Source organism: Mus musculus, chromosome 8 (genome assembly GCF_000001635.26).
Source record: "Mus musculus strain C57BL/6J chromosome 8, GRCm38.p6 C57BL/6J".
Taxonomy (NCBI): Eukaryota; Metazoa; Chordata; class Mammalia; order Rodentia; family Muridae; genus Mus; species Mus musculus.
The window spans coordinates 42074637-42083665 of record NC_000074.6 but is presented as its reverse complement, the minus strand read 5'-3'; the positions used below and the strand labels follow the sequence as shown (position 1 = coordinate 42083665).

At 41.1% G+C, this 9029-nt stretch overlaps 1 pseudogene; it reads left to right on the top strand.

Moving 5' to 3' along the window:
- Positions 354–2337, top strand: Zfp353-ps (zinc finger protein 353, pseudogene; annotated as a pseudogene).

Sequence of the window (9029 nt, the reverse complement as noted above, 5' to 3'; positions counted from 1 at the left end):
AACAAATATCTACTCAAAGAGGAAACATCTTTGAGATATTGTCTGATTGAATTCTGTTAATGACTTCTAACCAAGAATGTGAGGCTGGAATACTCACACCCTTAATCCAGGACAACACACCCTTAATCCAGGACAACACACCCTTAATCCAGGACAACACACCTTTAATCCTGGACAACACACCCTTAATCCAGGACAACACACCCTTAATCCAGGACAACACACCTTTAATCCTGGACAACACACCCTTAATCCAGGACAACACACCCTTAATCCAGGACAACACACCTTTAATCCTGGACACGCCTTTCTGCTGGAGGCAGATATAAGGCCATGGGAGCAGGCAGGTTTACCCATTTTTCAGCTTGTCTTCAGCTGGCTTACACATCCATCCCTACACTGGCATTGGAGTCCAATGTTTCCAGCTTCTAACTTATAGAGAAGACCAGCTGCGACGACCTTTCTTGGGACTGCAAAACTACAAGACTACTGAACTTTTCATCTTCAGTTGAGGAACTTGAAGAGTTCCCAGGCCTTCTGCGAAGTCTATATCGAGATGGCAGAAAACACAGGTGCTTCCAAGCCAAGACCCTGTAATACCCAGCCTTCCCCTACGGAGTCCAGCCAGCTTGTCTCAGGTCAGAGCTCAGAGATTCTTACCTCGAAACAAACAGTGATGGCATCTGCATCCTGTAGCACACAGGAGTCAACCTATACTCAGAACTCAACAGCATACCCAGCAAAAGCCATTGGTTTCCATTTTGGAGAGCCATTTGAGAACACTTCTTTGAACCAGCAAGTTGTGTCTGCTGAGCAGAAAATATCTCCTGCAGGTTTTCACCATATGCAGCTCAACGGCACCCCGAAGACATTCCTTCCTCCCCAGAAGACAACAAGAGTTGACACCAGGGAGACTTTCTACAATGAAGACTACTGGATGAGGACACTGAACTCTGACAAGACTCTCTTGGTCCAAAATACAGCCATGTGTGAGAATCAAAGGGTTACCTTTGACAATCATCAAATTGCTCTCTATGGAAGCCATGCAAGCCAGGACCCAAATGTGGGTCACATCTTTGCTTCTGAACATGACTGGACCTCCTACGACAGTCAGATGACAACCAGGAATGGAGGGCATCTGACTCTCTATGGGAGTCAGATGACAGCACCCAGTTATAGCCAGACCCTTCATCCCAATCAAATCATAACATCCTTTTCTGAACAGAACTATTTTGAGGATCAGCAGAGTAACCTAGCAGTTAATAATGGATTCTATGAAGATCAGGTGATATTGCCAAATGGATACCAGGCTTTCTATGAGCCTCAGATGAGAGCTAACTTTGACCAAACAAATGACCAAATGAAATCCTTCAGTGGTCAGAATGTCTGCAAAAGTCAGGAGAATCTCCTCAGTGGTGAGTGCTCCCTCTCTGGTTATCAGATATCAGGCTACAGATGTGACCAGGATTTGATTGTGAATCCCCAGGTGCCAAGCCCAATTGGTGGCCAGCCTCTCTCTGACTTTCAGATACAAACCTCCAGTTTTGATACAACTCTTCCTGGATCTAAAAGGACAAGATCCAGTGCAGAAGACAACCTGGCTTGCCCTTTGGAGACAAGTCCCAGATCTGAAGAGACATTCTACTTGGGTCAAATGAGGACCTCTGTTGATCAAAATGTCTACCCAAGTCAGAATGGAACACCTAATATTAAAGAAAGCCTTGATCGTCAGGTGACTTCATTTAGTTTGCAAGCTCCATATGTGGGTGAATACTCATATCCTTCACGTTCCCCTTTGATTCAAAAACAACCTCAGAAAAACTCTTCAGCTTCCAGTTTAGTCCAGAGACAGCATCCAGAGATGAAGTTAGACTTCAAGACCCAGAGCCCTGTGTCACAGAAGAACCCTAGTCCTTTGAAGCTCTACTTTTGTACTTATGAGGGTTGTACGAAATTTTACAACAGAGCTTACCACCTCAAAGAACACCAGAAGAAACACACTTGTGTGAGGAAATACAGGTGTGATGAGCCTGGATGCACATGGTCGTTTTTCCGCCTATGTGATCTCAACAGACATAGAGAAAAGCACAGTGGTGAGAGGCCCTACGCTTGTCCCATGTGCTCCACAAACTATTCCAGACTGGTTTATCTCAAAAAGCATCTGGAGAAGAAACATGCTCATGCACAACCCACCACTGCAACCTGACTGTCCACAAACAATATCTTCCCTGAAAAAGCTTTATTGTTTCCTACCTACAACTCTGTGAACAACAAATAGATTTTAATGCTGTTTATAGATGACAAAACAAATATTTAGAATAAGAAACTGTACCATGTGATCTCAGACCCCTTATTTTGCATAGGGAAATCTTCTTAATATACCTTTTTAAATGAAAGTATAGCCACATTTCTATCACAAATTCTGGCTTATTGTAGTTTGGATTAAGCTTGTTTAGAAATATAAAAATTCTGGGGCACAAGCCCCTTCCGCTCCACTCGAGCCAGCTACCTTGCCATCGGAGTCACCTGACACCCGCAAGGGCCCACACAGGATTCCCCACGGGATCCTAAGACCTCTGGTGAGTGGAACACAGTGCCAGCCCCAATCCAATCGTGCGGAACCTGAGACTGCAGTACATAGGGAAGCAGACTACCCGGGCCTGACCTGGGGCACAAGCCCCTTCCGCTCCACTCGAGCCCCGGGCTACCTTGCCAGCGGAGTCGCCTAACACCCGCAAGGGCCCACACAGGATTCCCCACGGGATCCTAAGACCTCTAGTGAGTGGAACACAACTTCTGCCAGGAGTCCCGTTCGAACACCAGATATCTGGGTACTTTCCCTGCAAGAAGAGAGCTTTCCTGCAGAGAATACTCTACCCACTGAAACTAAACTAAGGAGAGCACTACCCTCCCAGGTCTGCTTATAGAGGCTAACAGAGTCACCTGAAGAACAAGCTCTTAACAGAGACAACTATAACAGCTAGCTTCAGAGATTACCAGATGGCGAAAGGCAAAGGTAAGAATCCTACTAACAGAAATCAAGACCACTCACCATCATCAGAACGCAGCACTCCCACCCCACCTAGTCCTGGGCACCCCAACACAACCGAAAATCTAGACCCAGATTTAAAAACATTTCTCATGATGATGATAGAGGACATCAAGAAGGACTTTCATAAGTCACTTAAAGAATTACAGGAGAGCACTGCTAAAGAGTTACAGGTCCTTAAAGAAAAGCAGGAAAACACAGCCAAACAGGTAATGGAAATGAACAAAACCATACTAGAACTAAAAAGGGAAGTAGACACAGTAAAGAAAACCCAAAGCGAGGCAACGCTGGAGATAGAAACCCTAGGAAAGAGATCTGGAACCATAGATGCGAGCATCAGCAACAGAATACAAGAAATGGAAGAGAGAATCTCAGGTGCAGAAGATTCCATAGAGAACATCGACACAACAGTCAAAAAAAATACAAAATGCAAAAGGATCCTAACTCAAAACATCCAGGAAATCCAGGACACAATGAGAAGACCAAACCTACAGATAATAGGAATTGATGAGAATGAAGATTTTCAACTTAAAGGGCCAGCTAATATCTTCAACAAAATAATAGAAGAAAACTTCCCAAACATAAAGAAAGAGATGCCCATGATCATACAAGAAGCCTACAGAACTCCAAATAGACTGGACCAGAAAAGAAATTCCTCCCGACACATAATAATCAGAACAACAAATGCACTAAATAATGATAGAATATTTAAAGCAGTAAGGGAGAAAGGTCAAGTAACATATAAAGGAAGGCCTATCAGAATTACACCAGACTTTTCACCAGAGACTATGAAAGCCAGAAGAGCCTGGACAGATGTTATACAGACACTAAGAGAACACAAATGCCAGCCCAGGCTACTATACCTGGCCAAACTCTCAATTACCATAGATGGAGAAACCAAAGTATTCCACAATAAATCCAAATTCACACAATATCTTTCCAGGAATCCAGCCATTCAAAGGATAATAACAGAAAAGAAGCAATACAAGGCCGGAAATCACGCCCTAGAACAAGCAAGAAAGTAATCCCTCAACAAACCAAAAAGAAGACAGCCAGAAGAACAGAATGCCAACTCTAACAACAAAAATAAAAGGAAGCAACAATTACTTCTCCGTAATATCTATTAATATCAATGGACTCAATTCCCAAATAAAAAAACATGGACTAACAGACTGGCTACACAAACAGGACCCAACATTCTGCTGCTTACAGGAAACCCATTTCAGGGAAAAAGACAGATACTACCTCAGAGTGAAAGGCTGGAAAACAATTTTCCAAGCAAATGGTCTGAAGAAACAAGCTGGAGTAGCCATTCTAATATCTAATAAAATCGACTTCCAACCCAAAGTTATCAAAAAAGACAAGGAGGGACACTTAATACTCATCAAAGGTAAAATCCTCCAAGAGGAACTCTCAATTCTGAATATCTATGCTCCAAATGCAAGGGCAGCCACATTCATTAAAGACACTTTAGTAAAGCTCAAAGCACACATTGCACCTCACACAATAATAATGGGAGACTTCAACACACCACTTTCATCAATGGATAGATCGTGGAAACAAAAACTAAACAGGGACACATTGAAACTAACAGAAGTTATGAAACAAATGGACCTGACAGATATCTACAGAACATTTTATCCTAAAACAAAAGGATATACCTTCTTCTCATCACCCCACGGGACCTTCTCCAAAATTGACCATATAATTGGTCACACAACAGGCCTCAACAGATACAAAAATATTGAAATTGTCCCATGTATCCTATCAGACAACCATGGCCTAAAACTGATCTTCAATAACAACATAAATAATGGAAAGCCAACATTCACGTGGAAACTGAACAAAACTCTTCTCAATGATACCTTGGTCAAGGAAGGAATAAAGAAAGAAATTAAAGACTTTTTAGAGTTTAATGAAAATGAAGCCACAACGTACCCAAACCTTTGGGACACAATGAAAGCATTTCTAAGAGGGAAACTCATAGCTCTGAGTGCCTCCAAGAAGAAACGGGAGAGAGCACATACTAGCAGCTTGACAACACATCTAAAAGCTCTAGAAAAAAAGGAAGCAAATTCACCCAAGAGGAGTAGATGGCAGGAAATAATCAAACTCAGGGGTGAAATCAACCAAGTGGAAACAAGAAGAACTATTCAAAGAATTAACCAAACGAGGAGTTGGTTCTTTGAGAAAATCAACAAGATAGATAAACCCTTAGCTAGACTCACTAAAGGGCACAGGGACAAAATCCTAATTAACAAAATCAGAAATGAAAAAGGAGAAATAACAACAGATCCTGAAGAAATCCAAAACACCATCAGATCCTTCTACAAAAGGTTATACTCAACAAAACTGGAAAACCTGGACGAAATGGACAAATTTCTGGACAGATACCAGGTACCAAAGTTGAGTCAGGATCAAGTTGACCATCTAAACAGTCCCATATCACCTAAAGAAATAGAAGCAGTTATTAATATTCTCCCAGCCAAAAAAAGCCCAGGACCAGACAGGTTTAGTGCAGAGTTCTATCAGACCTTCAAAGAAGATCTAATTCCAGTTCTGCACAAACTATTTCACAAAATAGAAGTAGAAGGTACTCTACCCAACTCATTTTATGAAGCCACTATTACTCTGATACCTAAACGACAGAAAGACCCAACAAAGATAGAGAACTTCAGACCAATTTCTCTTATGAATATTGATGCAAAAATCCTCAATAAAATTCTTGCTAACCGAATCCAAGAACACATTAAAGCAATCATCCATCCTGACCAAGTAGGTTTTATTCCAGGAATGCAGGGATGGTTTAATATACGAAAATCCATCAATGTAATCCATTATATAAACAAACTCAAAGACAAAAACCACATGATCATCTCGTTAGATGCAGAAAAAGCATTTGACAAGATTCAACACCCATTCATGATAAAAGTTTTGGAAAGATCAGGAATTCAAGGCCCATACCTAAATATGATAAAAGCAACCTACAGCAAACCAGTAGCCAACATCAAAGTAAATGGAGAGAAGCTCTAAGCAATCCCACTAAAATCAGGGACTAGACAAGGCTGCCCACTTTCTCCCTACCTTTTCAACATAGTACTTGAAGTATTAGCCAGAGCAATTCGACAACAAAAGGAGATCAAGGGATACAAATTGGAAAAGAGGAAGTCAAAATATCACTTTTTGCAGATGATATGATAGTATATATAAGTGACCCTAAAAATTCTACCAGAGAACTCCTAAACCTGATAAACAGCTTCGGTGAAGTAGCTGGATATAAAATAAACTCAAACAAATCAATGGCCTTTCTCTGTACAAAGAATAAACAGGCTGAGAAAGAAATTAGGGAAACAACACCCTTCTCAATAGTCACAAATAATATAAAATATCTTGGCGTGACTCTAACTAAGGAGGTGAAAGATCTGTATGATAAAAACTTCAAATCTCTGAAGAAAGAAATTAAAGAAGATCTCAGAAGATGGAAAGATCTCCCATGCTCATGGATTGGCAGGATAAACATTGTAAAAATGGCTATCTTGCCAAAAGCAATCTACAGATTCAATGCAATCCCCATCAAAATTCCAACTCAATTCTTCAACGAATTAGAAGGAGCAATTTGCAAATTCATCTGGAATAACAAAAAACCTAGGATTGCAAAAAGTCTTCTCAAGGATAATAGAACCTCTGGTGGAATCACCATGCTTGACCTAAAGCTTTACTACAGAGCAATTGTGATAAAAACTGCATGGTACTGGTATAGAGACAGACAAGTAGAACAATGGAATAGAATTGAAGACCCAGAAATGAACCCACACACCTATGGTCACTTGATCTTCGACAAGGGAGCTAAAACCATCCAGTGGAAGAAAGACAGCATTTTCAACAATTGGTGCTGGCACAACTGGTTGTTATCATGTAGAAGAATGCGAATTGATCCATACTTATCTCCTTGTACTAAGGTCAAATCTAAGTGGATCAAGGAACTTCACATAAAACCAGAGACACTGAAACTTATAGAGGAGAAAGTGGGGAAAAGCCTTGAAGATATGGGCACAGGGGAAAAATTCCTGAACAGAACAGCAATGGCTTGTGCTGTAAGATCGAGAATTGACAAATGGGACCTAATGAAACTCCAAAGTTTCTGCAAGGCAAAAGACACCGTCAATAAGACCAAAAGACCACCAACAGATTGGGAAAGGATCTTTACCTATCCTAAATCAGATAGGGGACTAATATCCAACATATATAAAGAACTCAAGAAGGTGGACTTCAGAAAATCAAATAACCCCATTAAAAAATGGGGCTCAGAACTGAACAAAGAATTCTCACCTGAGGAACACTGAATGGCAGAGAAGCACCTGAAAAAATGTTCAACATCCTTAATCATCAGGGAAATGCAAATCAAAACAACCCTGAGATTCCACCTCACACCAGTCAGAATGGCTAAGATCAAAAATTCAGGTCACAGCAGATGCTGGCGTGGATGTGGAGAAAGAGGAACACTCCTCCATTGTTGGTGGGATTGCAGGCTTGTACAACCACTCTGGAAATCAGTCTGGCGGTTCCTCAGAAAATTGGACATAGTACTACCTGAGGATCCAGCAATACCTCTCCTGGGCATATATCCAGAAGATGTTCCAACTGGTAAGAAGGACACATGCTCCACTATGTTCATAGCAGCCTTATTTATAATAGCCAGAAGCTGGAAAGAACCCAGATGCCCCTCAACAGAGGAATGGATACAGAAAATGTGGTACATCTACACAATGGAGTACTACTCAGCTATTAAAAAGAATGAATTTATGAAATTCCTAGCCAAATGGATGGACCTGGAGGGCATCATCCTGAGTGAGGTTACACATTCACAAAGGAACTCACACAATATGTACTCACTGATAAGTGGATATTAGCCCCAAACCTAGGATTCCCAAGATATAAGATACAATTTGCAAAACACATGAAACTCAAGAAGAATGAAGACTGAAGTGTGGACACTATGCCCCTCCTTAGAATTGGGAACAAAACACCCATGGAAGGAGTTACAGAGACAAAGTTTGGAGCTGAGATGAAAGGATGGACCATGTAGAGACTGCCATATCCAGGGATCCACCCCATAATCAGCATCCAACGCTGACACCATTGCATACACTAGCAAGATTTTATTGAAAGGACCCAGATATAGCTGTCTCTTGTGAGACTATGCCGGGGCCTAGCAAACACAGAAGTGGATGCTCACAGTCAGCTAATGGATGGATCACAGGGCTCCCAATGGAGGAGCTAGATAAAGAACCCAATGAGCTAAAGGGATCTGCAACCCTATAGGTGGAACAACATTATGAACTAACCAGTACCCTGGAGCTCTTGACTCAGCTGCATATGTATCAAAAGATGGCCTAGTCGGCCATCACTGGAAAGAGAGGCCCATTGGACACGCAAATTTTATATGCCCCAGTACAGGGGAACGCCAGGGCCAAAAAGGGGGAGTGGGTGGGTAGGGGAGTGGGGGTGGGTGGGTATGGGGGACTTTTGGTATAGCATTGGAAATGTAAATGCTAAATACCTAATAAAAATGGAAAAAAAGAAATATAAAAATTAATATATTGCTGAAAGTATTGTACACTGATTCAGGACCAACATCTCTCCCATTGTTATCCTTACTCTTGCATTTTGCTATCAGTTTTAGTTTTGTATGCCAGTTAATGCTATTTGGCCATTGCATAAATTAGGACTATGATTGATACAATGTGTTTGCAAAGACACATTCATTTATTTTTTCTGGATTCATAATTGCTACATTTCTTAAAAGATATATCCTTCCCTCATCTTAATAGAGTATAAACTGAGATTTCTAAAATCCCTTTAGAATTTCTAGTTCATTAGAGGAATCATTATTAGGCACCTGTGACTTTTGACTTTGTTAATGAAAGGAAACCACAAACTGTGGGTTACTTATATGATAGAGAGCAGAGAAAACTTTGAT